The sequence below is a fragment of the Crinia signifera genome, chromosome 4 (assembly GCF_055691185.1).
Source record: "Crinia signifera chromosome 4, ASM5569118v1, whole genome shotgun sequence".
Lineage (NCBI taxonomy): Eukaryota > Metazoa > Chordata > Amphibia > Anura > Myobatrachidae > Crinia > Crinia signifera.
Window position 1 is genome coordinate 294,920,295 of NC_139220.1, and position 22,584 is coordinate 294,942,878.

Genomic DNA, 22,584 nt, shown 5'->3' on the forward strand with positions numbered 1-22,584 from the left:
AAAGGGGGCATAAAGCATTGTTCTGTTTTTTTCATAATTTTTGTTCTTAGTGAGCCACAATTCCATTTCTCATGCAGTTCCAAGACATCTGGAAATGTTACAAGTCTTGAGTCAAGGACAATCGTGATGACATATCAGTATTCCAAAAACTTGCCGCAACTGGAAGCAGTGCATCACATGTGCAATTGGAAGTACACCAAACAGAAGTTTTTTTGCTCCGATGCTTTTGATTCTCTCTTGAATTAACAATAAGGTTCCATTCCCATACCGGGAGTAGAACCCGGGCCGCCTGGGTGAAAACCAGGAATCCTGACCGCTAGACCATATGGGAAGCTGCAAGCTACTGAATTCAATGTTTCATACAAGCAAAATTTGTCTTGCCGACAGTGTACATTTATTCATGCTAAGTGCAGTACCTTGTTGAAACCAAACACAACCAAGAAGTTGCCTTGTTAGCGCAGTAGGTAGCGCGTCAGTCTCATAATCTGAAGGTCGTGAGTTCAAGCCTCACAAAGGGCATTCTTTTTGATGTCTGTCATGACTTTTGTCCTCACAAGAGTGCATTGGAATTTGAGAATTATACTCTGTTTCTGATAAAGTTGCCTAAACACCTATTGGAACTGACGGCATTTTCCTTGTTGAATAGGACTTTTTTCTGGAAATTTGTGTAATAGAGGAAAAAAAGGGGCATAAAGCATTGTTCTGTTTTTTTTCATAATTTTTGTTCTTAGTGAGCCACAATTCCATTTCTCATGCAGTTCCAAGACATCTGGAAATGTTACAAGTCTTGAGTCAAGGACAATCGTGATGACATATCAGTATTCCAAAAACTTGCCGCAACTGGAAGCAGTGCATCACATGTGCAATTGGAAGTACACCAAACAGAAGTTTTTTTGCTCCGATGCTTTTGATTCTCTCTTGAATTAACAATAAGGTTCCATTCCCTACAGGGAGTCAAACCCGGGCCGCCTGGGTGGAAACCAGGAATCCTGACCGCTAGACCATATGGGAAGCTGAAAGTTACTGAATTCAATGTTTCATACAAGCAAAATTCGTCTTGCCGACAGTGTACATTTATTCATGCTAAGTGCAGTACCTTGTTGAAACCAAACACAACCAAGAAGTTGCCTTGTTAGCGCAGTAGGTAGCGCGTCAGTCTCATAATCTGAAGGTCGTGAGTTCAAGCCTCGCACAGGGCATTCTTTTTCATGTCTGTCATGACTTTTGTCCTCACAAGAGTGCATTGGAATTTGAGAATTAAACTCTGTTTCTGATAAAGTTGCCTGAACACCTATTGGAACTGACGGCATTTTCCTTGTTGAATAGGACTTTGTTCTGGAAATTTGTGTAATAGAGGAAAAAAGGGGGCATAAAGCATTGTTCTGTTTTTTTTCATAATTTTTGTTCTTAGTGAGCCACAATTCCATTTCTCATGCAGTTCCAGGACATCTGGAAATGTTACAAGTCTTGAGTCAAGGACAATCATGATGACATATCAGTATTCCAAAAACTTGTCGCAACTGGAAGCAGTGCATCACATGTGCAATTGGAAGTACACCAAACAGAAGTTTTTTTGCTCCGATGCTTTTGATTCTCTCTTGAATTAACAATAAGGTTCCATTCCCATACCGGGAGTCAAACCCGGGCCGCCTGGGTGAAAACCAGGAATCCTGACCGCTAGACCATATGTGAAGCTGAAAGCTACTGACTTCAATGTTTCATTCAAGCAAAATTTGTCTTGCCGACAGTGTACATTTATTAATGCTAAGTGCAGTACCTTGTTGAAACCAAACACATCCAAGAAGTTGACTTGTTAGCGCAGTAGGTAGCGCGTCAGTCTCATAATCTGAAGGTCGTGAGTTCAAGCCTCACACAGGGCATTCTATTTGATGTCTGTCATGACTTTTGTCCTCACAAGAGTGCATTGGAATTTGAGAATTAAACTCTGTTTCTGATAAAGTTGCCTGAACACCTATTGGAACTGACGGCATTTTCCTTGTTGAATAGGACTTTGTTCTGGAAATTTGTGTAATAGAGGAAAAAAAGGGGCATAAAGCATTGTTCTGTTTTTTTCATAATTTTTGTTCTTAGTGAGCCACAATTCCATTTCTCATGCAGTTCCAAGACATCTGGAAATGTTACAAGTCTTGAGTCAAGGACAATCGTGATGACATATCAGTATTCCAAAAACTTGCCGCAACTGGAAGCAGTGCATCACATGTGCAATTGGAAGTACACCAAACAGAAGTTTTTTTGCTCCGATGCTTTTGATTCTCTCTTGAATTAACAATAAGGTTCCATTCCCTACAGGGAGTCAAACCCGGGCCGCCTGGGTGGAAACCAGGAATCCTGACCGCTAGACCATATGGGAAGCTGAAAGCTACTGAATTCAATGTTTCATACAAGCAAAATTCGTCTTGCCGACAGTGTACATTTATTCATGCTAAGTGCAGTACCTTGTTGAAACCAAACACAACCAAGAAGTTGCCTTGTTAGCGCAGTAGGTAGCGCGTCAGTCTCATAATCTGAAGGTCGTGAGTTCAAGCCTCGCACAGGGCATTCTTTTTGATGTCTATCATGACTTTTGTCCTCACAAGAGTGCATTGGAATTTGAGAATTAAACTCTGTTTCTGATAAAGTTGCCTGAACACCTATTGGAACTGACGGCATTTTCCTTGTTGAATAGGACTTTGTTCTGGAAATTTGTGTAATAGAGGAAAAAAGGGGGCATAAAGCATTGTTCTGTTTTTTTTCATAATTTTTGTTCTTAGTGAGCCACAATTCCATTTCTCATGCAGTTCCAGGACATCTGGAAATGTTACAAGTCTTGAGTCAAGGACAATCGTGATGACATATCAGTATTCCAAAAACTTGTCGCAACTGGAAGCAGTGCATCACATGTGCAATTGGAAGTACACCAAACAGAAGTTTTTTTGCTCCGATGCTTTTGATTCTCTCTTGAATTAACAATAAGGTTCCATTCCCATACCGGGAGTCAAACCCGGGCCGCCTGGGTGAAAACCAGGAATCCTGACCGCTAGACCATATGGGAAGCTGAAAGCTACTGACTTCAATGTTTCATTCAAGCAAAATTTGTCTTGCCGACAGTGTACATTTATTAATGCTAAGTGCAGTACCTTGTTGAAACCAAACACATCCAAGAAGTTGACTTGTTAGCGCAGTAGGTAGCGCGTCAGTCTCATAATCTGAAGGTCGTGAGTTCAAGCCTCACACAGGGCATTCTTTTTGATGTCTGTCATGACTTTTGTCCTCACAAGAGTGCATTGGAATTTGAGAATTAAACTCTGTTTCTGATAAAGTTGCCTGAACACCTATTGGAACTGACGGCATTTTCCTTGTTGAATAGGACTTTGTTCTGGAAATTTGTGTAATAGAGGAAAAAAGGGGGCATAAAGCATTGTTCTGGTCTTTTTCATAATTTTTGTTCTTAGTGAGCCACAATTCCATTTCTCATGCAGTTCCAAGACATCTGGAAATGTTACAAGTCTTGAGTCAAGGACAATCGTGATGACATATCAGTATTCCAAAAACTTGCCGCAACTGGAAGCAGTGCATCACATGTGCAATTGGAAGTACACCAAACAGAAGTTTTTTTGCTCCGATGCTTTTGATTCTCTCTTGAATTAACAATAAGGTTCCATTCCCATACCGGGAGTCAAACCCGGGCCGCCTGGGTGAAAACCAGGAATCCTGACCGCTAGACCATATGGGAAGCTGAAAGCTACTGACTTCAATGTTTCATTCAAGCAAAATTTGTCTTGCCGACAGTGTACATTTATTAATGCAAAGTGCAGTACCTTGTTGAAACCAAACACATCCAAGAAGTTGCCTTGTTAGCGCAGTAGGTAGCGCGTCAGTCTCATAATCTGAAGGTCGTGAGTTCAAGCCTCACACAGGGCATTCTTTTTGATGTCTGTCATGACTTTTGTCCTCACAAGAGTGCATTGGAATTTGAGAATTATACTCTGTTTCTGATAAAGTTGCCTGAACACCTATTGGAACTGACGGCATTTTCCTTGTTGAATAGGACTTTGTTCTGGAAATTTGTGTAATAGAGGAAAAAAGGGGGCATAAAGCATTGTTCTGTTTGTTTTCATAATTTTTGTTCTTAGTGAGCCACAATTCCATTTCTCATGCAGTTCCAAGACATCTGAAAATGTTACAAGTCTTGAGTCAAGGACAATCGTGATGACATATCAGTATTCCAAAAACTTGTCGTAACTGGAAGCAGTGCATCACATGTGCAATTGGAAGTACACCAAACAGAAGTTTTTTTGCTCCGATGCTTTTTGCTCCACTGCTTTTGATTCTCTCTTGAATTAACAATAAGGTTCCATGCCCATACCGGGAGTCGAACCCGGGCCGCCTGGGTGAAAACCAGGAATCCTGACCGCTAGACCATATGGGAAACTGAAAGCTACTGACTTCAATGTTTCATACAAGCAAAATTTGTCTTGCCGACAGTGTACATTTATTCATGCTAAGTGCAGTACCTTGTTGAAACCAAACACAACCAAGAAGTTGCCTTGTTAGCGCAGTAGGTAGCGCGTCAGTCTCATAATCTGAAGGTCGTGAGTTCAAGCCTCACACAGGGCATTCTTTTTGATGTCTGTCATGACTTTTGTCCTCACAAGAGTGCATTGGAATTTGAGAATTAAACTCTGTTTCTGATAAAGATGCCTGAACACCTATTGGAACTGACGGCATTTTCCTTGTTGAATAGGACTTTGTTCTGGAAATTTGTGTAATAGAGGAAAAAAGGGGGCATAAAGCATTGTTCTGGTCTTTTTCATAATTTTTGTTCTTAGTGAGCCACAATTCCATTTCTCATGCAGTTCCAAGACATCTGGAAATGTTACAAGTCTTGAGTCAAGGACAATCGTGATGACATATCAGTATTCCAAAAACTTGTCGCAACTGGAAGCAGTGCATCACATGTGCAATTGGAAGTACACCAAACAGAAGTTTTTTTGCTCCGATGCTTTTGATTATCTCTTGAATTAACAATAAGGTTCCATTCCCATACCGGGAGTCGAACCCGGGCCGCCTGGGTGAAAACCAGGAATCCTGACCGCTAGACCATATGGGAAGCTGAAAGCTACTGAATTCAATGTTTCATACAAGCAAAATTTGTCTTGCCGACAGTGTACATTTATTCATGCTAAGTGCAGTACCTTGTTGAAACCAAACACAACCAAGAAGTTGCCTTGTTAGCGCAGTAGGTAGCGCGTCAGTCTCATAATCTGAAGGTTGTGAGTTCAAGCCTCACACAGGGCATTCTTTTTGATGTCTGTCATGACTTTTGTCCTCACAAGAGTGCATTGGAATTTGAGAATTATACTCTGTTTCTGATAAAGTTGCCTGAACACCTATTGGAACTGACGGCATTTTCCTTGTTGAATAGGACTTTGTTCTGGAAATTTGTGTAATAGAGGAAAAAAGGGGGCATAAAGCATTGTTCTGTTTGTTTTCATAATTTTTGTTCTTAGTGAGCCACAATTCCATTTCTCATGCAGTTCCAAGACATCTGGAAATGTTACAAGTCTTGAGTCAAGGACAATCGTGATGACATATCAGTATTCCAAAAACTTGTCGCAACTGGAAGCAGTGCATCACATGTGCAATTGGAAGTACACCAAACAGAAGTTTTTTTGCTCCGATGCTTTTGATTCTCTCTTGAATTAACAATAAGGTTCCATTCGCATACCGGGAGTCAAACCCGGGCCGCCTGGGTGAAAACCAGGAATCCTGACCGCTAGACCATATGGGAAGCTGAAAGCTACTGACTTCAATGTTTCATTCAAGCAAAATTTGTCTTGCCGACAGTGTACATTTATTAATGCTAAGTGCAGTACCTTGTTGAAACCAAACACATCCAAGAAGTTGCCTTGTTAGCGCAGTAGGTAGCGCGTCAGTCTCATAATCTGAAGGTCGTGAGTTCAAGCCTCACACAGGGCATTCTTTTTGATGTCTGTCATGACTTTTGTCCTCACAAGAGTGCATTGGAATTTGAGAATTAAACTCTGTTTCTGATAAAGTTGCCTGAACACCTATTGGAACTGACGGCATTTTCCTTGTTGAATAGGACTTTGTTCTGGAAATTTGTGTAATAGAGGAAAAAAGGGGGCATAAAGCATTGTTCTGGTCTTTTTCATAATTTTTGTTCTTAGTGAGCCACAATTACATATCTCATGCAGTTCCAAGACATCTGGAAATGTTACAAGTCTTGAGTCAAGGACAATCGTGATGACATATCAGTATTCCAAAAACTTGTCGCAACTGGAAGCAGTGAAAACCAGGAATCCTGACCGCTAGACCATATGGGAAGCTGAAAGCTACTGACTTCAATGTTTCATTCAAGCAAAATTTGTCTTGCCGACAGTGTACATTTATTCATGCTAAGTGCAGTACCTTGTTGAAACCAAACACATTCAAGAAGTTTCCTTGTTAGCGCAGTAGGTAGCGCGTCAGTCTCATAATCTGAAGGTCATGAGTTCAAGCCTCACAAAGGGCATTCTTTTTGATGTCTGTCATGACTTTTGTCCTCACAAGAGTGCATTGGAATTTGAGAATTATACTCTGTTTCTGATAAAGTTGCCTTAACACCTATTGGAACTGACGGCATTTTCCTTGTTGAATAGGACTTTGTTCTGGAAATTTGTGTAATAGAGGAAAAAAGGGGGCATAAAGCATTGTTCTGTTTTTTTTCATAATTTTTGTTCTTAGTGAGCCACAATTCCATTTCTCATGCAGTTCCAAGACATCTGGAAATGTTACAAGTCTTGAGTCAAGGACAATCGTGATGACATATCAGTATTCCAAAAACTTGTCGCAACTGGAAGCAGTGCATCACATGTGCAATTGGAAGTACACCAGAAAGAAGTTTTTTTGCTCCGATGCTTTTGATTCTCTCTTGAATTAACAATAAGGTTCCATTCCCATACCGGGAGTCGAACCCGGGCCGCCTGGGTGAAAACCAGGAATCCTGACCACTAGACCATATGGGAAGCTGAAAGCTACTGAATTCAATGGTTAATACAAGCAAAATTTGTCTTGCCGACAGTGTACATTTATTCATGCCAAGTGCAGTACCTTGTTGAAACCAAACACATTCAAGAAGTTGCCTTGTTAGCGCAGTAGGTAGTGCGTCAGTCTCATAATCTGAAAGTCATGAGTTCAAGCCTCACACAGGGCATTCTTTTTGATGTATGTCATGACTTTTGTCCTCACAAGAGTGCATTGGAATTTGAGAATTATACTCTGTTTCTGATAAAGTTGCCTGAACACCTATTGGAACTGACGGCATTTTCCTTGTTGAATAGGACTTTGTTCTGGAAATTTGTGTAATAGAGGAAAAAAGGGGGCATAAAGCATTGTTCTGTTTTTTTTCATAATTTTTGTTCTTAGTGAGCCACAATTCCATTTCTCATGCAGTTCCAAGACATCTGGAAATGTTACAAGTCTTGAGTCAAGGACAATCGTGATGACATATCAGTATTCCAAAAACTTGTCGCAACTGGAAGCAGTGCATCACATGTGCAATTGGAAGTACACCAGACAGAAGTTTTTTTGCTCCGATGCTTTTGATTCTCTCTTGAATTAACAATAAGGTTCCATTCCCTACAGGGAGTCGAACCCGGGCCGCCTGGGTGAAAACCAGGAATCCTGACCGCTAGACCATATGGGAAGCTGAAAGCTACTGAATTCAATGTTTCATACAAGCAAAATTTGTCTTGCCGACAGTGTACATTTATTCATGCTAAGTGTAGTACCTTGTTGAAACCAAACACAACCAAGAAGTTGCCTTGTTAGCGCAGTAGGTAGCGCGTCAGTCTCATAATCTGAAGGTCGTGAGTTCAAGCCTCACACAGGGCATTCTTTTTGATGTCTGTCATGACTTTTGTCCTCACAAGAGTGCATTGGAATTTGAGAATTAAACTCTGTTTCTGATAAAGATGCCTGAACACCTATTGGAACTGACGGCATTTTCCTTGTTGAATAGGACTTTGTTCTGGAAATTTGTGTAATAGAGGAAAAAAGGGGGCATAAAGCATTGTTCTGGTCTTTTTCATAATTTTTGTTCTTAGTGAGCCACAATTCCATTTCTCATGCAGTTCCAAGACATCTGGAAATGTTACAAGTCTTGAGTCAAGGACAATCGTGATGACATATCAGTATTCCAAAAACTTGTTGCAACTGGAAGCAGTGCATCACATGTGCAATTGGAAGTACACCAAACAGAAGTTTTGTTGCTCCGATGCTTTTGAGTATCTCTTGAATTAACAATAAGGTTCCATTCCCATACCGGGAGTCGAACCCGGGCCGCCTGGGTGAAAACCAGGAACCCTGACTGCTAGACCATATGGGAAGCTGAAAGCTGCTGACTTCAATGTTTCATACAAGCAAAATTTGTCTTGCCGACAGTGTACATTTATTCATGCTAAGTGCAGTACCTTGTTGAAACCAAACACAACCAATTCCATTTCTCATGCAGTTCCAAGACATCTGGAAATGTTACAAGTCTTGAGTCAAGGACAATCGTGATGACATATCAGTATTCCAAAAACTTGTCGCAACTGGAAGCAGTGCATCACATGTGCAATTGGAAGTACACCAAACAGAAGTTTTTTTGCTCCGATGCTTTTGATTCTCTCTTGAATTAACAATAAGGTTCCATTTCCATTTCTCATGCAGTTCCAAGACATCTGGAAATGTTACAAGTCTTGAGTCAAGGACAATCGTGATGACATATCAGTATTCCAAAAACTTGTCGCAACTGGAAGCAGTGCATCACATGTGCAATTGGAAGTACACCAAACAGAAGTTTTTTTGCTCCGATGCTTTTGATTCTCTCTTGAATTAACAATAAGGTTCCATTCCCATACCGGGAGTCGAACCCGGGCCGCCTGGGTGAAAACCAGGAATCCTGACCGCTAGACCACATGGGAAGCTGAAAGTTACTGACTTCAATGTTTCATACAAGCAAAATTTGTCTTGCCGACAGTGTACATTTATTCATGCTAAGTGCAGTACCTTGTTGAAACCAAACACAACCAAGAAGTTGCCTTGTTAGCGCAGTAGGTAGCGCGTCAGTCTCATAATCTGAAGGTCGTGAGTTCAAGCCTCACACAGGGCATTCTTTTTGATGTCTGTCATGACTTTTCTCCTCACAAGAGTGCATTGGAATTTGAGAATTAAACTCTGTTTCTGATAAAGATGCCAGAACACCTATTGGAACTGACGGCATTTTCCTTGTTGAATAGGACTTTGTTCTGGAAATTTGTGTAATAGAGGAAAAAAGGGGGCATAAAGCATTGTTCTGTTTTTTTCATAATTTTTGTTCTTAGTGAGCCACAATTCCATTTCTCATGCAGTTCCAAGACATCTGGAAATGTTACAAGTCTTGAGTCAAGGACAATCGTGATGACATATCAGTATTCCAAAAACTTGCCGCAACTGGAAGCAGTGCATCACATGTGCAATTGGAAGTACACCAAACAGAAGTTTTTTTGCTCCGATGCTTTTGATTCTCTCTTGAATTAACAATAAGGTTCCATTCCCTACCGGGAGTCAAACCCGGGCCGCCTGGGTGGAAACCAGGAATCCTGACCGCTAGACCATATGGGAAGCTGAAAGCTACTGAATTCAATGTTTCATACAAGCAAAATTCGTCTTGCCGACATTGTACATTTATTCATGCTAAGTGCAGTACCTTGTTGAAACCAAACACAACCAAGAAGTTGCCTTGTTAGCGCAGTAGGTAGCGCGTCAGTCTCATAATCTGAAGGTCGTGAGTTCAAGCCTCACACAGGGCATTCTTTTTGATGTCTGTCATGACTTTTGTCCTCACAAGAGTGCATTGGAATTTGAGAATTAAACTCTGTTTCTGATAAAGTTGCCTGAACACCTATTGGAACTGACGGCATTTTCCTTGTTGAATAGGACTTTGTTCTGGAAATTTGTGTAATAGAGGAAAAAAGGGGGCATAAAGCATTGTTCTGGTCTTTTTCATAATTTTTGTTCTTAGTGAGCCACAATTACATTTCTCATGCAGTTCCAAGACATCTGGAAATGTTACAAGTCTTGAGTCAAGGACAATCGTGATGACATATCAGTATTCCAAAAACTTGTCGCAACTGGAAGCAGTGAAAACCAGGAATCCTGACCGCTAGACCATATGGGAAGCTGAAAGCTACTGACTTCAATGTTTCATTCAAGCAAAATTTGTCTTGCCGACAGTGTACATTTATTCATGCTAAGTGCAGTACCTTGTTGAAACCAAGCACATTCAAGAAGTTTCCTTGTTAGCGCAGTAGGTAGCGCGTCAGTCTCATAATCTGAAGGTCATGAGTTCAAGCCTCACAAAGGGCATTCTTTTTGATGTCTGTCATGACTTTTGTCCTCACAAGAGTGCATTGGAATTTGAGAATTATACTCTGTTTCTGATAAAGTTGCCTTAACACCTATTGGAACTGACGGCATTTTCCTTGTTGAATAGGACTTTGTTCTGGAAATTTGTGTAATAGAGGAAAAAAGGGGGCATAAAGCATTGTTCTGTTTTTTTTCATAATTTTTGTTCTTAGTGAGCCACAATTCCATTTCTCATGCAGTTCCAAGACATCTGGAAATGTTACAAGTCTTGAGTCAAGGACAATCGTGATGACATATCAGTATTCCAAAAACTTGTCGCAACTGGAAGCAGTGCATCACATGTGCAATTGGAAGTACACCAGAAAGAAGTTTTTTTGCTCCGATGCTTTTGATTCTCTCTTGAATTAACAATAAGGTTCCATTCCCATACCGGGAGTCGAACCCGGGCCGCCTGGGTGAAAACCAGGAATCCTGACCACTAGACCATATGGGAAGCTGAAAGCTACTGAATTCAATGGTTAATACAAGCAAAATTTGTCTTGCCGACAGTGTACATTTATTCATGCCAAGTGCAGTACCTTGTTGAAACCAAACACATTCAAGAAGTTGCCTTGTTAGCGCAGTAGGTAGCGCGTCAGTCTCATAATCTGAAAGTCATGAGTTCAAGCCTCACACAGGGCATTCTTTTTGATGTATGTCATGACTTTTGTCCTCACAAGAGTGCATTGGAATTTGAGAATTATACTCTGTTTCTGATAAAGTTGCCTGAACACCTATTGGAACTGACGGCATTTTCCTTGTTGAATAGGACTTTGTTCTGGAAATTTGTGTAATAGAGGAAAAAAGGGGGCATAAAGCATTGTTCTGTTTTTTTTCATAATTTTTGTTCTTAGTGAGCCACAATTCCATTTCTCATGCAGTTCCAAGACATCTGGAAATGTTACAAGTCTTGAGTCAAGGACAATCGTGATGACATATCAGTATTCCAAAAACTTGTCGCAACTGGAAGCAGTGCATCACATGTGCAATTGGAAGTACACCAGACAGAAGTTTTTTTGCTCCGATGCTTTTGATTCTCTCTTGAATTAACAATAAGGTTCCATTCCCTACAGGGAGTCGAACCCGGGCCGCCTGGGTGAAAACCAGGAATCCTGACCGCTAGACCATATGGGAAGCTGAAAGCTACTGAATTCAATGTTTCATACAAGCAAAATTTGTCTTGCCGACAGTGTACATTTATTCATGCTAAGTGTAGTACCTTGTTGAAACCAAACACAACCAAGAAGTTGCCTTGTTAGCGCAGTAGGTAGCGCGTCAGTCTCATAATCTGAAGGTCGTGAGTTCAAGCCTCACACAGGGCATTCTTTTTGATGTCTGTCATGACTTTTGTCCTCACAAGAGTGCATTGGAATTTGAGAATTAAACTCTGTTTCTGATAAAGATGCCTGAACACCTATTGGAACTGACGGCATTTTCCTTGTTGAATAGGACTTTGTTCTGGAAATTTGTGTAATAGAGGAAAAAAGGGGGCATAAAGCATTGTTCTGGTCTTTTTCATAATTTTTGTTCTTAGTGAGCCACAATTCCATTTCTCATGCAGTTCCAAGACATCTGGAAATGTTACAAGTCTTGAGTCAAGGACAATCGTGATGACATATCAGTATTCCAAAAACTTGTTGCAACTGGAAGCAGTGCATCACATGTGCAATTGGAAGTACACCAAACAGAAGTTTTGTTGCTCCGATGCTTTTGAGTATCTCTTGAATTAACAATAAGGTTCCACTCCCATACCGGGAGTCGAACCCGGGCCGCCTGGGTGAAAACCAGGAACCCTGACTGCTAGACCATATGGGAAGCTGAAAGCTGCTGACTTCAATGTTTCATACAAGCAAAATTTGTCTTGCCGACAGTGTACATTTATTCATGCTAAGTGCAGTACCTTGTTGAAACCAAACACAACCAATTCCATTTCTCATGCAGTTCCAAGACATCTGGAAATGTTACAAGTCTTGAGTCAAGGACAATCGTGATGACATATCAGTATTCCAAAAACTTGTCGCAACTGGAAGCAGTGCATCACATGTGCAATTGGAAGTACACCAAACAGAAGTTTTTTTGCTCCGATGCTTTTGATTCTCTCTTGAATTAACAATAAGGTTCCATTTCCATTTCTCATGCAGTTCCAAGACATCTGGAAATGTTACAAGTCTTGAGTCAAGGACAATCGTGATGACATATCAGTATTCCAAAAACTTGTCGCAACTGGAAGCAGTGCATCACATGTGCAATTGGAAGTACACCAAACAGAAGTTTTTTTGCTCCGATGCTTTTGATTCTCTCTTGAATTAACAATAAGGTTCCATTCCCATACCGGGAGTCGAACCCGGGCCGCCTGGGTGAAAACCAGGAATCCTGACCGCTAGACCACATGGGAAGCTGAAAGTTACTGACTTCAATGTTTCATACAAGCAAAATTTGTCTTGCCGACAGTGTACATTTATTCATGCTAAGTGCAGTACCTTGTTGAAACCAAACACAACCAAGAAGTTGCCTTGTTAGCGCAGTAGGTAGCGCGTCAGTCTCATAATCTGAAGGTCGTGAGTTCAAGCCTCACACAGGGCATTCTTTTTGATGTCTGTCATGACTTTTCTCCTCACAAGAGTGCATTGGAATTTGAGAATTAAACTCTGTTTCTGATAAAGATGCCAGAACACCTATTGGAACTGACGGCATTTTCCTTGTTGAATAGGACTTTGTTCTGGAAATTTGTGTAATAGAGGAAAAAAGGGGGCATAAAGCATTGTTCTGTTTTTTTCATAATTTTTGTTCTTAGTGAGCCACAATTCCATTTCTCATGCAGTTCCAAGACATCTGGAAATGTTACAAGTCTTGAGTCAAGGACAATCGTGATGACATATCAGTATTCCAAAAACTTGCCGCAACTGGAAGCAGTGCATCACATGTGCAATTGGAAGTACACCAAACAGAAGTTTTTTTGCTCCGATGCTTTTGATTCTCTCTTGAATTAACAATAAGGTTCCATTCCATACCGGGAGTCGAACCCGGGCCGCCTGGGTGAAAACCAGGAATCCTGACCGCTAGACCATATGGGAAGCTGCAAGCTACTGAATTCAATGTTTCATACAAGCAAAATTTGTCTTGCCGACAGTGTACATTTATTCATGCTAAGTGCAGTACCTTGTTGAAACCAAACACAACCAAGAAGTTGCCTTGTTAGCGCAGTAGGTAGCGCGTCAGTCTCATAATCTGAAGGTCGTGAGTTCAAGCCTCACAAAGGGCATTCTTTTTGATGTCTGTCATGACTTTTGTCCTCACAAGAGTGCATTGGAATTTGAGAATTATACTCTGTTTCTGATAAAGTTGCCTAAACACCTATTGGAACTGACGGCATTTTCCTTGTTGAATAGGACTTTTTTCTGGAAATTTGTGTAAAAGAGGAAAAAAAGGGGCATAAAGCATTGTTCTGTTTTTTTCATAATTTTTGTTCTTAGTGAGCCACAATTCCATTTCTCATGCAGTTCCAAGACATCTGGAAATGTTACAAGTCTTGAGTCAAGGACAATCGTGATGACATATCAGTATTCCAAAAACTTGCCGCAACTGGAAGCAGTGCATCACATGTGCAATTGGAAGTACACCAAACAGAAGTTTTTTTGCTCCGATGCTTTTGATTCTCTCTTGAATTAACAATAAGGTTCCATTCCCTACCGGGAGTCAAACCCGGGCCGCCTGGGTGGAAACCAGGAATCCTGACCGCTAGACCATATGGGAAGCTGAAAGCTACTGAATTCAATGTTTCATACAAGCAAAATTCGTCTTGCCGACATTGTACATTTATTCATGCTAAGTGCAGTACCTTGTTGAAACCAAACACAACCAAGAAGTTGCCTTGTTAGCGCAGTAGGTAGCGCGTCAGTCTCATAATCTGAAGGTCGTGAGTTCAAGCCTCGCACAGGGCATTCTTTTTGATGTCTGTCATGACTTTTGTCCTCACAAGAGTGCATTGGAATTTGAGAATTAAACTCTGTTTCTGATAAAGTTGCCTGAACACCTATTGGAACTGACGGCATTTTCCTTGTTGAATAGGACTTTGTTCTGGAAATTTGTGTAATAGAGGAAAAAAGGGGGCATAAAGCATTGTTCTGTTTTTTTTCATAATTTTTGTTCTTAGTGAGCCACAATTCCATTTCTCATGCAGTTCCAGGACATCTGGAAATGTTACAAGTCTTGAGTCAAGGACAATCGTGATGACATATCAGTATTCCAAAAACTTGTCGCAACTGGAAGCAGTGCATCACATGTGCAATTGGAAGTACACCAAACAGAAGTTTTTTTGCTCCGATGCTTTTGATTCTCTCTTGAATTAACAATAAGGTTCCATTCCCATACCGGGAGTCAAACCCGGGCCGCCTGGGTGAAAACCAGGAATCCTGACCGCTAGACCATATGGGAAGCTGAAAGCTACTGACTTCAATGTTTCATTCAAGCAAAATTTGTCTTGCCGACAGTGTACATTTATTAATGCTAAGTGCAGTACCTTGTTGAAACCAAACACATCCAAGAAGTTGACTTGTTAGCGCAGTAGGTAGCGCGTCAGTCTCATAATCTGAAGGTCGTGAGTTCAAGCCTCACACAGGGCATTCTTTTTGATGTCTGTCATGACTTTTGTCCTCACAAGAGTGCATTGGAATTTGAGAATTAAACTCTGTTTCTGATAAAGTTGCCTGAACACCTATTGGAACTGACGGCATTTTCCTTGTTGAATAGGACTTTGTTCTGGAAATTTGTGTAATAGAGGAAAAAAGGGGGCATAAAGCATTGTTCTGGTCTTTTTCATAATTTTTGTTCTTAGTGAGCCACAATTCCATTTCTCATGCAGTTCCAAGACATCTGGAAATGTTACAAGTCTTGAGTCAAGGACAATCGTGATGACATATCAGTATTCCAAAAACTTGCCGCAACTGGAAGCAGTGCATCACATGTGCAATTGGAAGTACACCAAACAGAAGTTTTTTTGCTCCGATGCTTTTGATTCTCTCTTGAATTAACAATAAGGTTCCATTCCCATACCGGGAGTCAAACCCGGGCCGCCTGGGTGAAAACCAGGAATCCTGACCGCTAGACCATATGGGAAGCTGAAAGCTACTGACTTCAATGTTTCATTCAAGCAAAATTTGTCTTGCCGACAGTGTACATTTATTAATGCAAAGTGCAGTACCTTGTTGAAACCAAACACATCCAAGAAGTTGCCTTGTTAGCGCACTAGGTAGCGCGTCAGTCTCATAATCTGAAGGTCGTGAGTTCAAGCCTCACACATGGCATTCTTTTTGATGTCTGTCATGACTTTTGTCCTCACAAGAGTGCATTGGAATTTGAGAATTATACTCTGTTTCTGATAAAGTTGCCTGAACACCTATTGGAACTGACGGCATTTTCCTTGTTGAATAGGACTTTGTTCTGGAAATTTGTGTAATAGAGGAAAAAAGGGGGCATAAAGCATTGTTCTGTTTGTTTTCATAATTTTTGTTCTTAGTGAGCCACAATTCCATTTCTCATGCAGTTCCAAGACATCTGAAAATGTTACAAGTCTTGAGTCAAGGACAATCGTGATGACATATCAGTATTCCAAAAACTTGTCGTAACTGGAAGCAGTGCATCACATGTGCAATTGGAAGTACACCAAACAGAAGTTTTTTTGCTCCGATGCTTTTTGCTCCACTGCTTTTGATTCTCTCTTGAATTAACAATAAGGTTCCATTCCCATACCGGGAGTCAAACCCGGGCCGCCTGGGTGAAAACCAGGAATCCTGACCGCTAGACCATATGGGAAGCTGAAAGCTACTGACTTCAATGTTTCATTCAAGCAAAATTTGTCTTGCCGACATTGTACATTTATTCATGCTAAGTGCAGTACCTTGTTGAAACCAAACACAACCAAGAAGTTGCCTTGTTAGCGCAGTAGGTAGCGCGTCAGTCTCATAATCTGAAGGTCGTGAGTTCAAGCCTCGCACAGGGCATTCTTTTTGATGTCTGTCATGACTTTTGTCCTCACAAGAGTGCATTGGAATTTGAGAATTAAACTCTGTTTCTGATAAAGTTGCCTGAACACCTATTGGAACTGACGGCATTTTCCTTGTTGAATAGGACTTTGTTCTGGAAATTTGTGTAATAGAGGAAAAAAGGGGGCATAAAGCATTGTTCTGTTTTTTTTCATAATTTTTGTTCTTAGTGAGCCACAATTCCATTTCTCATGCAGTTCCAGGACATCTGGAAATGTTACAAGTCTTGAGTCAAGGACAATCGTGATGACATATCAGTATTCCAAAAACTTGTCGCAACTGGAAGCAGTGCATCACATGTGCAATTGGAAGTACACCAAACAGAAGTTTTTTTGCTCCGATGCTTTTGATTCTCTCTTGAATTAACAATAAGGTTCCATTCCCATACCGGGAGTCAAACCCGGGCCGCCTGGGTGAAAACCAGGAATCCTGACCGCTAGACCATATGGGAAGCTGAAAGCTACTGACTTCAATGTTTCATTCAAGCAAAATTTGTCTTGCCGACAGTGTACATTTATTAATGCTAAGTGCAGTACCTTGTTGAAACCAAACACATCCAAGAAGTTGACTTGTTAGCGCAGTAGGTAGCGCGTCAGTCTCATAATCTGAAGGTCGTGAGTTCAAGCCTCACACAGGGCATTCTTTTTGATGTCTGTCATGACTTTTGTCCTCACAAGAGTGCATTGGAATTTGAGAATTAAACTCTGTTTCTGATAAAGTTGCCTGAACACCTATTGGAACTGACGGCATTTTCCTTGTTGAATAGGACTTTGTTCTGGAAATTTGTGTAATAGAGGAAAAAAGGGGGCATAAAGCATTGTTCTGGTCTTTTTCATAATTTTTGTTCTTAGTGAGCCACAATTCCATTTCTCATGCAGTTCCAAGACATCTGGAAATGTTACAAGTCTTGAGTCAAGGACAATCGTGATGACATATCAGTATTCCAAAAACTTGCCGCAACTGGAAGCAGTGCATCACATGTGCAATTGGAAGTACACCAAACAGAAGTTTTTTTGCTCCGATGCTTTTGATTCTCTCTTGAATTAACAATAAGGTTCCATTCCCATACCGGGAGTCAAACCCGGGCCGCCTGGGTGAAAACCAGGAATCCTGACCGCTAGACCATATGGGAAGCTGAAAGCTACTGACTTCAATGTTTCATTCAAGCAAAATTTGTCTTGCCGACAGTGTACATTTATTAATGCAAAGTGCAGTACCTTGTTGAAACCAAACACATCCAAGAAGTTGCCTTGTTAGCGCACTAGGTAGCGCGTCAGTCTCATAATCTGAAGGTCGTGAGTTCAAGCCTCACACATGGCATTCTTTTTGATGTCTGTCATGACTTTTGTCCTCACAAGAGTGCATTGGAATTTGAGAATTATACTCTGTTTCTGATAAAGTTGCCTGAACACCTATTGGAACTGACGGCATTTTCCTTGTTGAATAGGACTTTGTTCTGGAAATTTGTGTAATAGAGGAAAAAAGGGGGCATAAAGCATTGTTCTGTTTGTTTTCATAATTTTTGTTCTTAGTGAGCCACAATTCCATTTCTCATGCAGTTCCAAGACATCTGAAAATGTTACAAGTCTTGAGTCAAGGACAATCGTGATGACATATCAGTATTCCAAAAACTTGTCGTAACTGGAAGCAGTGCATCACATGTGCAATTGGAAGTACACCAAACAGAAGTTTTTTTGCTCCGATGCTTTTTGCTCCACTGCTTTTGATTCTCTCTTGAATTAACAATAAGGTTCCATGCCCATACCGGGAGTCGAACCCGGGCCGCCTGGGTGAAAACCAGGAATCCTGACCGCTAGACCATATGGGAAACTGAAAGCTACTGACTTCAATGTTTCATACAAGCAAAATTTGTCTTGCCGACAGTGTACATTTATTCATGCTAAGTGCAGTACCTTGTTGAAACCAAACACAACCAAGAAGTTGCCTTGTTAGCGCAGTAGGTAGCGCGTCAGTCTCATAATCTGAAGGTCGTGAGTTCAAGCCTCACACAGGGCATTCTTTTTGATGTCTGTCATGACTTTTGTCCTCACAAGAGTGCATTGGAATTTGAGAATTAAACTCTGTTTCTGATAAAGATGCCTGAACACCTATTGGAACTGACGGCATTTTCCTTGTTGAATAGGACTTTGTTCTGGAAATTTGTGTAATAGAGGAAAAAAGGGGGCATAAAGCATTGTTCTGGTCTTTTTCATAATTTTTGTTCTTAGTGAGCCACAATTCCATTTCTCATGCAGTTCCAAGACATCTGGAAATGTTACAAGTCTTGAGTCAAGGACAATCGTGATGACATATCAGTATTCCAAAAACTTGTCGCAACTGGAAGCAGTGCATCACATGTGCAATTGGAAGTACACCAGACAGAAGTTTTTTTGCTCCGATGCTTTTGATTCTCTCTTGAATTAACAATAAGGTTCCATTCCCATACCAGGAGTCGAACCCGGGCCACCTGGGTGAAAACCAGGAATCCTGACCGCTAGACCATATGGGAAGCTGAAAGCTGCTGAATTCAATGTTTCATTCAAGCAAAATTTGTCTTGCCGACAGTGTACATTTATTCATGCTAAGTGCAGTACCTTGTTGAAACCAAACACATTCAAGAAGTTGCCTTGTTAGCGCAGTAGGTAGCGCGTCAGTCTCATAATCTGAAGGTCATGAGTTCAAGCCTCACACAGGGCATTCTTTTTGATGTCTGTCATGACTTTTGTCCTCACAAGAGTGCATTGGAATTTGAGAATTATACTCTGTTTCTGATAAAGTTGCCTGAACACCTATTGGAACTGACGGCATTTTCCTTGTTGAATAGGACTTTGTTCTGGAAATTTGTGTAATAGAGGAAAAAAGGGGGCATAAAGCATTGTTCTGTTTTTTTTCATAATTTTTGTTCTTAGTGAGCCACAATTCCATTTCTCATGCAGTTCCAAGACATCTGGAAATGTTACAAGTCTTGAGTCAAGGACAATCGTGATGACATATCAGTATTCCAAAAACTTGTCGCAACTGGAAGCAGTGCATCACATGTGCAATTGGAAGTACACCAAACAGAAGTTTTTTTGCTCCGATGCTTTTGATTCTCTCTTGAATTAACAATAAGGTTCCATTCGCATACCGGGAGTCAAACCCGGGCCGCCTGGGTGAAAACCAGGAATCCTGACCGCTAGACCATATGGGAAGCTGAAAGCTACTGACTTCAATGTTTCATTCAAGCAAAATTTGTCTTGCCGACAGTGTACATTTATTAATGCTAAGTGCAGTACCTTGTTGAAACCAAACACATCCAAGAAGTTGCCTTGTTAGCGCAGTAGGTAGCGCGTCAGTCTCATAATTTGAAGGTCGTGAGTTCAAGCCTCACACAGGGCATTCTTTTTGATGTCTGTCATGACTTTTGTCCTCACAAGAGTGCATTGGAATTTGAGAATTAAACTCTGTTTCTGATAAAGTTGCCTGAACACCTATTGGAACTGACGGCATTTTCCTTGTTGAATAGGACTTTGTTCTGGAAATTTGTGTAATAGAGGAAAAAAGGGGGCATAAAGCATTGTTCTGGTCTTTTTCATAATTTTTGTTCTTAGTGAGCCACAATTACATTTCTCATGCAGTTCCAAGACATCTGGAAATGTTACAAGTCTTGAGTCAAGGACAATCGTGATGACATATCAGTATTCCAAAAACTTGTCGCAACTGGAAGCAGTGAAAACCAGGAATCCTGACCGCTAGACCATATGGGAAGCTGAAAGCTACTGACTTCAATGTTTCATTCAAGCAAAATTTGTCTTGCCGACAGTGTACATTTATTCATGCTAAGTGCAGTACCTTGTTGAAACCAAACACATTCAAGAAGTTGCCTTGTTAGCGCAGTAGGTTGCGCGTCAGTCTCATAATCTGAAGGTCATGAGTTCAAGCCTCACAAAGGGCATTCTTTTTGATGTCTGTCATGACTTTTGTCCTCACAAGAGTGCATTGGAATTTGAGAATTATACTCTGTTTCTGATAAAGTTGCCTTAACACCTATTGGAACTGACGGCATTTTCCTTGTTGAATAGGACTTTGTTCTGGAAATTTGTGTAATAGAGGAAAAAAGGGGGCATAAAGCATTGTTCTGTTTTTTTTCATAATTTTTGTTCTTAGTGAGCCACAATTCCATTTCTCATGCAGTTCCAAGACATCTGGAAATGTTACAAGTCTTGAGTCAAGGACAATCGTGATGACATATCAGTATTCCAAAAACTTGTCGCAACTGGAAGCAGTGCATCACATGTGCAATTGGAAGTACACCAGACAGAAGTTTTTTTGCTCCGATGCTTTTGATTCTCTCTTGAATTAACAATAAGGTTCCATTCCCATACCGGGAGTCGAACCCGGGCCGCCTGGGTGAAAACCAGGAATCCTGACCACTAGACCATATGGGAAGCTGAAAGCTACTGAATTCAATGTTTTATACAAGCAAAATTTGTCTTGCCGACAGTGTACATTTATTCATGCCAAGTGCAGTACCTTGTTGAAACCAAACACATTCAAGAAGTTGCCTTGTTAGCGCAGTAGGTAGCGCGTCAGTCTCATAATCTGAAAGTCATGAGTTCAAGCCTCACACAGGGCATTCTTTTTGATGTCTGTCATGACTTTTGTCCTCACAAGAGTGCATTGAAATTTGAGAATTATACTCTGTTTCTGATAAAGTTGCCTGAACACCTATTGGAACTGACGGCATTTTCCTTGTTGAATAGGACTTTGTTCTGGAAATTTGTGTAATAGAGGAAAAAAGGGGGCATAAAGCATTGTTCTGTTTTTTTTTCATAATTTTTGTTCTTAGTGAGCCACAATTCCATTTCTCATGCAGTTCCAAGACATCTGGAAATGTTACAAGTCTTGAGTCAAGGACAATCGTGATGACATATCAGTATTCCAAAAACTTGTCGCAACTGGAAGCAGTGCATCACATGTGCAATTGGAAGTACACCAGACAGAAGTTTTTTTGCTCCGATGCTTTTGATTCTCTCTTGAATTAACAATAAGGTTCCATTCCCATACCGGGAGTCGAACCCGGGCCGCCTGGGTGAAAACCAGGAATCCTGACCGCTAGACCATATGGGAAGCTGAAAGCTACTGAATTCAATGTTTCATACAAGCAAAATTTGTCTTGCCGACAGTGTACATTTATTCATGCTAAGTGTAGTACCTTGTTGAAACCAAACACAACCAAGAAGTTGCCTTGTTAGCGCAGTAGGTAGCGCGTCAGTCTCATAATCTGAAGGTCGTGAGTTCAAGCCTCACACAGGGCATTCTTTTTGATGTCTGTCATGACTTTTGTCCTCACAAGAGTGCATTGGAATTTGAGAATTAAACTCTGTTTCTGATAAAGATGCCTGAACACCTATTGGAACTGACGGCATTTTCCTTGTTGAATAGGACTTTGTTCTGGAAATTTGTGTAATAGAGGAAAAAAGGGGGCATAAAGCATTGTTCTGGTCTTTTTCATAATTTTTGTTCTTAGTGAGCCACAATTCCATTTCTCATGCAGTTCCAAGACATCTGGAAATGTTACAAGTCTTGAGTCAAGGACAATCGTGATGACATATCAGTATTCCAAAAACTTGTTGCAACTGGAAGCAGTGCATCACATGTGCAATTGGAAGTACACCAAACAGAAGTTTTGTTGCTCCGATGCTTTTGAGTATCTCTTGAATTAACAATAAGGTTCCATTCCCATACCGGGAGTCGAACCCGGGCCGCCTGGGTGAAAACCAGGAACCCTGACTGCTAGACCATATGGGAAGCTGAAAGCTGCTGACTTCAATGTTTCATACAAGCAAAATTTGTCTTGCCGACAGTGTACATTTATTCATGCTAAGTGCAGTACCTTGTTGAAACCAAACACAACCAATTCCATTTCTCATGCAGTTCCAAGACATCTGGAAATGTTACAAGTCTTGAGTCAAGGACAATCGTGATGACATATCAGTATTCCAAAAACTTGTCGCAACTGGAAGCAGTGCATCACATGGGCAATTGGAAGTACACCAAACAGAAGTTTTTTTGCTCCGATGCTTTTGATTCTCTCTTGAATTGACAATAAGGTTCCATTTCCATTTCTCAT

General features: G+C 40.8%; 53 non-coding genes across 53 annotated transcripts; 28 read left to right on the top strand and 25 right to left on the bottom strand.

The window, feature by feature from the left end:
* Window positions 1-259: 259 nt before the first annotated feature.
* TRNAE-UUC (transfer RNA glutamic acid (anticodon UUC)) lies at window positions 260-331 on the bottom strand. Its single transcript has one exon. It is a non-coding gene; the product is annotated as a tRNA-Glu (tRNA).
* Window positions 332-446: 115 nt separating this feature from the next.
* Window positions 447-519, top strand: TRNAM-CAU (transfer RNA methionine (anticodon CAU)). Its single transcript has one exon. It is a non-coding gene; the product is annotated as a tRNA-Met (tRNA).
* Window positions 520-1,126: 607 nt separating this feature from the next.
* TRNAM-CAU (transfer RNA methionine (anticodon CAU)) lies at window positions 1,127-1,199 on the top strand. The gene has a single exon. It is a non-coding gene; the product is annotated as a tRNA-Met (tRNA).
* Window positions 1,200-1,620: 421 nt separating this feature from the next.
* TRNAE-UUC (transfer RNA glutamic acid (anticodon UUC)) lies at window positions 1,621-1,692 on the bottom strand. Its single transcript has one exon. It is a non-coding gene; the product is annotated as a tRNA-Glu (tRNA).
* Window positions 1,693-1,807: 115 nt separating this feature from the next.
* Window positions 1,808-1,880, top strand: TRNAM-CAU (transfer RNA methionine (anticodon CAU)). Its single transcript has one exon. It is a non-coding gene; the product is annotated as a tRNA-Met (tRNA).
* A 606-nt stretch (window positions 1,881-2,486) lies between these two features.
* On the top strand, window positions 2,487-2,559 carry TRNAM-CAU (transfer RNA methionine (anticodon CAU)). Its single transcript has one exon. It is a non-coding gene; the product is annotated as a tRNA-Met (tRNA).
* A 421-nt stretch (window positions 2,560-2,980) lies between these two features.
* TRNAE-UUC (transfer RNA glutamic acid (anticodon UUC)) lies at window positions 2,981-3,052 on the bottom strand. The gene has a single exon. It is a non-coding gene; the product is annotated as a tRNA-Glu (tRNA).
* A 115-nt stretch (window positions 3,053-3,167) lies between these two features.
* TRNAM-CAU (transfer RNA methionine (anticodon CAU)) lies at window positions 3,168-3,240 on the top strand. The gene has a single exon. It is a non-coding gene; the product is annotated as a tRNA-Met (tRNA).
* A 421-nt stretch (window positions 3,241-3,661) lies between these two features.
* On the bottom strand, window positions 3,662-3,733 carry TRNAE-UUC (transfer RNA glutamic acid (anticodon UUC)). The gene has a single exon. It is a non-coding gene; the product is annotated as a tRNA-Glu (tRNA).
* Window positions 3,734-3,848: 115 nt separating this feature from the next.
* On the top strand, window positions 3,849-3,921 carry TRNAM-CAU (transfer RNA methionine (anticodon CAU)). The gene has a single exon. It is a non-coding gene; the product is annotated as a tRNA-Met (tRNA).
* Window positions 3,922-4,357: 436 nt separating this feature from the next.
* On the bottom strand, window positions 4,358-4,429 carry TRNAE-UUC (transfer RNA glutamic acid (anticodon UUC)). The gene has a single exon. It is a non-coding gene; the product is annotated as a tRNA-Glu (tRNA).
* Window positions 4,430-4,544: 115 nt separating this feature from the next.
* TRNAM-CAU (transfer RNA methionine (anticodon CAU)) lies at window positions 4,545-4,617 on the top strand. The gene has a single exon. It is a non-coding gene; the product is annotated as a tRNA-Met (tRNA).
* A 421-nt stretch (window positions 4,618-5,038) lies between these two features.
* On the bottom strand, window positions 5,039-5,110 carry TRNAE-UUC (transfer RNA glutamic acid (anticodon UUC)). Its single transcript has one exon. It is a non-coding gene; the product is annotated as a tRNA-Glu (tRNA).
* A 115-nt stretch (window positions 5,111-5,225) lies between these two features.
* Window positions 5,226-5,298, top strand: TRNAM-CAU (transfer RNA methionine (anticodon CAU)). The gene has a single exon. It is a non-coding gene; the product is annotated as a tRNA-Met (tRNA).
* Window positions 5,299-5,719: 421 nt separating this feature from the next.
* On the bottom strand, window positions 5,720-5,791 carry TRNAE-UUC (transfer RNA glutamic acid (anticodon UUC)). The gene has a single exon. It is a non-coding gene; the product is annotated as a tRNA-Glu (tRNA).
* Window positions 5,792-5,906: 115 nt separating this feature from the next.
* Window positions 5,907-5,979, top strand: TRNAM-CAU (transfer RNA methionine (anticodon CAU)). The gene has a single exon. It is a non-coding gene; the product is annotated as a tRNA-Met (tRNA).
* A 977-nt stretch (window positions 5,980-6,956) lies between these two features.
* Window positions 6,957-7,028, bottom strand: TRNAE-UUC (transfer RNA glutamic acid (anticodon UUC)). Its single transcript has one exon. It is a non-coding gene; the product is annotated as a tRNA-Glu (tRNA).
* Window positions 7,029-7,143: 115 nt separating this feature from the next.
* TRNAM-CAU (transfer RNA methionine (anticodon CAU)) lies at window positions 7,144-7,216 on the top strand. Its single transcript has one exon. It is a non-coding gene; the product is annotated as a tRNA-Met (tRNA).
* Window positions 7,217-7,823: 607 nt separating this feature from the next.
* Window positions 7,824-7,896, top strand: TRNAM-CAU (transfer RNA methionine (anticodon CAU)). The gene has a single exon. It is a non-coding gene; the product is annotated as a tRNA-Met (tRNA).
* A 421-nt stretch (window positions 7,897-8,317) lies between these two features.
* On the bottom strand, window positions 8,318-8,389 carry TRNAE-UUC (transfer RNA glutamic acid (anticodon UUC)). The gene has a single exon. It is a non-coding gene; the product is annotated as a tRNA-Glu (tRNA).
* A 508-nt stretch (window positions 8,390-8,897) lies between these two features.
* Window positions 8,898-8,969, bottom strand: TRNAE-UUC (transfer RNA glutamic acid (anticodon UUC)). The gene has a single exon. It is a non-coding gene; the product is annotated as a tRNA-Glu (tRNA).
* A 115-nt stretch (window positions 8,970-9,084) lies between these two features.
* On the top strand, window positions 9,085-9,157 carry TRNAM-CAU (transfer RNA methionine (anticodon CAU)). Its single transcript has one exon. It is a non-coding gene; the product is annotated as a tRNA-Met (tRNA).
* Window positions 9,158-9,763: 606 nt separating this feature from the next.
* On the top strand, window positions 9,764-9,836 carry TRNAM-CAU (transfer RNA methionine (anticodon CAU)). The gene has a single exon. It is a non-coding gene; the product is annotated as a tRNA-Met (tRNA).
* A 977-nt stretch (window positions 9,837-10,813) lies between these two features.
* On the bottom strand, window positions 10,814-10,885 carry TRNAE-UUC (transfer RNA glutamic acid (anticodon UUC)). The gene has a single exon. It is a non-coding gene; the product is annotated as a tRNA-Glu (tRNA).
* A 115-nt stretch (window positions 10,886-11,000) lies between these two features.
* Window positions 11,001-11,073, top strand: TRNAM-CAU (transfer RNA methionine (anticodon CAU)). The gene has a single exon. It is a non-coding gene; the product is annotated as a tRNA-Met (tRNA).
* A 607-nt stretch (window positions 11,074-11,680) lies between these two features.
* TRNAM-CAU (transfer RNA methionine (anticodon CAU)) lies at window positions 11,681-11,753 on the top strand. Its single transcript has one exon. It is a non-coding gene; the product is annotated as a tRNA-Met (tRNA).
* A 421-nt stretch (window positions 11,754-12,174) lies between these two features.
* TRNAE-UUC (transfer RNA glutamic acid (anticodon UUC)) lies at window positions 12,175-12,246 on the bottom strand. Its single transcript has one exon. It is a non-coding gene; the product is annotated as a tRNA-Glu (tRNA).
* A 508-nt stretch (window positions 12,247-12,754) lies between these two features.
* TRNAE-UUC (transfer RNA glutamic acid (anticodon UUC)) lies at window positions 12,755-12,826 on the bottom strand. Its single transcript has one exon. It is a non-coding gene; the product is annotated as a tRNA-Glu (tRNA).
* A 115-nt stretch (window positions 12,827-12,941) lies between these two features.
* On the top strand, window positions 12,942-13,014 carry TRNAM-CAU (transfer RNA methionine (anticodon CAU)). Its single transcript has one exon. It is a non-coding gene; the product is annotated as a tRNA-Met (tRNA).
* A 419-nt stretch (window positions 13,015-13,433) lies between these two features.
* Window positions 13,434-13,505, bottom strand: TRNAE-UUC (transfer RNA glutamic acid (anticodon UUC)). Its single transcript has one exon. It is a non-coding gene; the product is annotated as a tRNA-Glu (tRNA).
* A 115-nt stretch (window positions 13,506-13,620) lies between these two features.
* Window positions 13,621-13,693, top strand: TRNAM-CAU (transfer RNA methionine (anticodon CAU)). The gene has a single exon. It is a non-coding gene; the product is annotated as a tRNA-Met (tRNA).
* Window positions 13,694-14,299: 606 nt separating this feature from the next.
* TRNAM-CAU (transfer RNA methionine (anticodon CAU)) lies at window positions 14,300-14,372 on the top strand. The gene has a single exon. It is a non-coding gene; the product is annotated as a tRNA-Met (tRNA).
* A 421-nt stretch (window positions 14,373-14,793) lies between these two features.
* Window positions 14,794-14,865, bottom strand: TRNAE-UUC (transfer RNA glutamic acid (anticodon UUC)). The gene has a single exon. It is a non-coding gene; the product is annotated as a tRNA-Glu (tRNA).
* A 115-nt stretch (window positions 14,866-14,980) lies between these two features.
* On the top strand, window positions 14,981-15,053 carry TRNAM-CAU (transfer RNA methionine (anticodon CAU)). Its single transcript has one exon. It is a non-coding gene; the product is annotated as a tRNA-Met (tRNA).
* Window positions 15,054-15,474: 421 nt separating this feature from the next.
* On the bottom strand, window positions 15,475-15,546 carry TRNAE-UUC (transfer RNA glutamic acid (anticodon UUC)). Its single transcript has one exon. It is a non-coding gene; the product is annotated as a tRNA-Glu (tRNA).
* Window positions 15,547-15,661: 115 nt separating this feature from the next.
* On the top strand, window positions 15,662-15,734 carry TRNAM-CAU (transfer RNA methionine (anticodon CAU)). The gene has a single exon. It is a non-coding gene; the product is annotated as a tRNA-Met (tRNA).
* A 436-nt stretch (window positions 15,735-16,170) lies between these two features.
* Window positions 16,171-16,242, bottom strand: TRNAE-UUC (transfer RNA glutamic acid (anticodon UUC)). The gene has a single exon. It is a non-coding gene; the product is annotated as a tRNA-Glu (tRNA).
* A 115-nt stretch (window positions 16,243-16,357) lies between these two features.
* Window positions 16,358-16,430, top strand: TRNAM-CAU (transfer RNA methionine (anticodon CAU)). The gene has a single exon. It is a non-coding gene; the product is annotated as a tRNA-Met (tRNA).
* Window positions 16,431-16,851: 421 nt separating this feature from the next.
* On the bottom strand, window positions 16,852-16,923 carry TRNAE-UUC (transfer RNA glutamic acid (anticodon UUC)). Its single transcript has one exon. It is a non-coding gene; the product is annotated as a tRNA-Glu (tRNA).
* A 115-nt stretch (window positions 16,924-17,038) lies between these two features.
* TRNAM-CAU (transfer RNA methionine (anticodon CAU)) lies at window positions 17,039-17,111 on the top strand. The gene has a single exon. It is a non-coding gene; the product is annotated as a tRNA-Met (tRNA).
* A 421-nt stretch (window positions 17,112-17,532) lies between these two features.
* TRNAE-UUC (transfer RNA glutamic acid (anticodon UUC)) lies at window positions 17,533-17,604 on the bottom strand. The gene has a single exon. It is a non-coding gene; the product is annotated as a tRNA-Glu (tRNA).
* A 115-nt stretch (window positions 17,605-17,719) lies between these two features.
* On the top strand, window positions 17,720-17,792 carry TRNAM-CAU (transfer RNA methionine (anticodon CAU)). Its single transcript has one exon. It is a non-coding gene; the product is annotated as a tRNA-Met (tRNA).
* Window positions 17,793-18,228: 436 nt separating this feature from the next.
* Window positions 18,229-18,300, bottom strand: TRNAE-UUC (transfer RNA glutamic acid (anticodon UUC)). Its single transcript has one exon. It is a non-coding gene; the product is annotated as a tRNA-Glu (tRNA).
* A 115-nt stretch (window positions 18,301-18,415) lies between these two features.
* TRNAM-CAU (transfer RNA methionine (anticodon CAU)) lies at window positions 18,416-18,488 on the top strand. The gene has a single exon. It is a non-coding gene; the product is annotated as a tRNA-Met (tRNA).
* A 421-nt stretch (window positions 18,489-18,909) lies between these two features.
* TRNAE-UUC (transfer RNA glutamic acid (anticodon UUC)) lies at window positions 18,910-18,981 on the bottom strand. The gene has a single exon. It is a non-coding gene; the product is annotated as a tRNA-Glu (tRNA).
* A 115-nt stretch (window positions 18,982-19,096) lies between these two features.
* Window positions 19,097-19,169, top strand: TRNAM-CAU (transfer RNA methionine (anticodon CAU)). The gene has a single exon. It is a non-coding gene; the product is annotated as a tRNA-Met (tRNA).
* A 421-nt stretch (window positions 19,170-19,590) lies between these two features.
* On the bottom strand, window positions 19,591-19,662 carry TRNAE-UUC (transfer RNA glutamic acid (anticodon UUC)). The gene has a single exon. It is a non-coding gene; the product is annotated as a tRNA-Glu (tRNA).
* Window positions 19,663-19,777: 115 nt separating this feature from the next.
* On the top strand, window positions 19,778-19,850 carry TRNAM-CAU (transfer RNA methionine (anticodon CAU)). The gene has a single exon. It is a non-coding gene; the product is annotated as a tRNA-Met (tRNA).
* A 977-nt stretch (window positions 19,851-20,827) lies between these two features.
* TRNAE-UUC (transfer RNA glutamic acid (anticodon UUC)) lies at window positions 20,828-20,899 on the bottom strand. The gene has a single exon. It is a non-coding gene; the product is annotated as a tRNA-Glu (tRNA).
* Window positions 20,900-21,014: 115 nt separating this feature from the next.
* On the top strand, window positions 21,015-21,087 carry TRNAM-CAU (transfer RNA methionine (anticodon CAU)). Its single transcript has one exon. It is a non-coding gene; the product is annotated as a tRNA-Met (tRNA).
* A 422-nt stretch (window positions 21,088-21,509) lies between these two features.
* On the bottom strand, window positions 21,510-21,581 carry TRNAE-UUC (transfer RNA glutamic acid (anticodon UUC)). Its single transcript has one exon. It is a non-coding gene; the product is annotated as a tRNA-Glu (tRNA).
* Window positions 21,582-21,696: 115 nt separating this feature from the next.
* TRNAM-CAU (transfer RNA methionine (anticodon CAU)) lies at window positions 21,697-21,769 on the top strand. Its single transcript has one exon. It is a non-coding gene; the product is annotated as a tRNA-Met (tRNA).
* Window positions 21,770-22,190: 421 nt separating this feature from the next.
* TRNAE-UUC (transfer RNA glutamic acid (anticodon UUC)) lies at window positions 22,191-22,262 on the bottom strand. Its single transcript has one exon. It is a non-coding gene; the product is annotated as a tRNA-Glu (tRNA).
* Window positions 22,263-22,584: the final 322 nt, after the last annotated feature.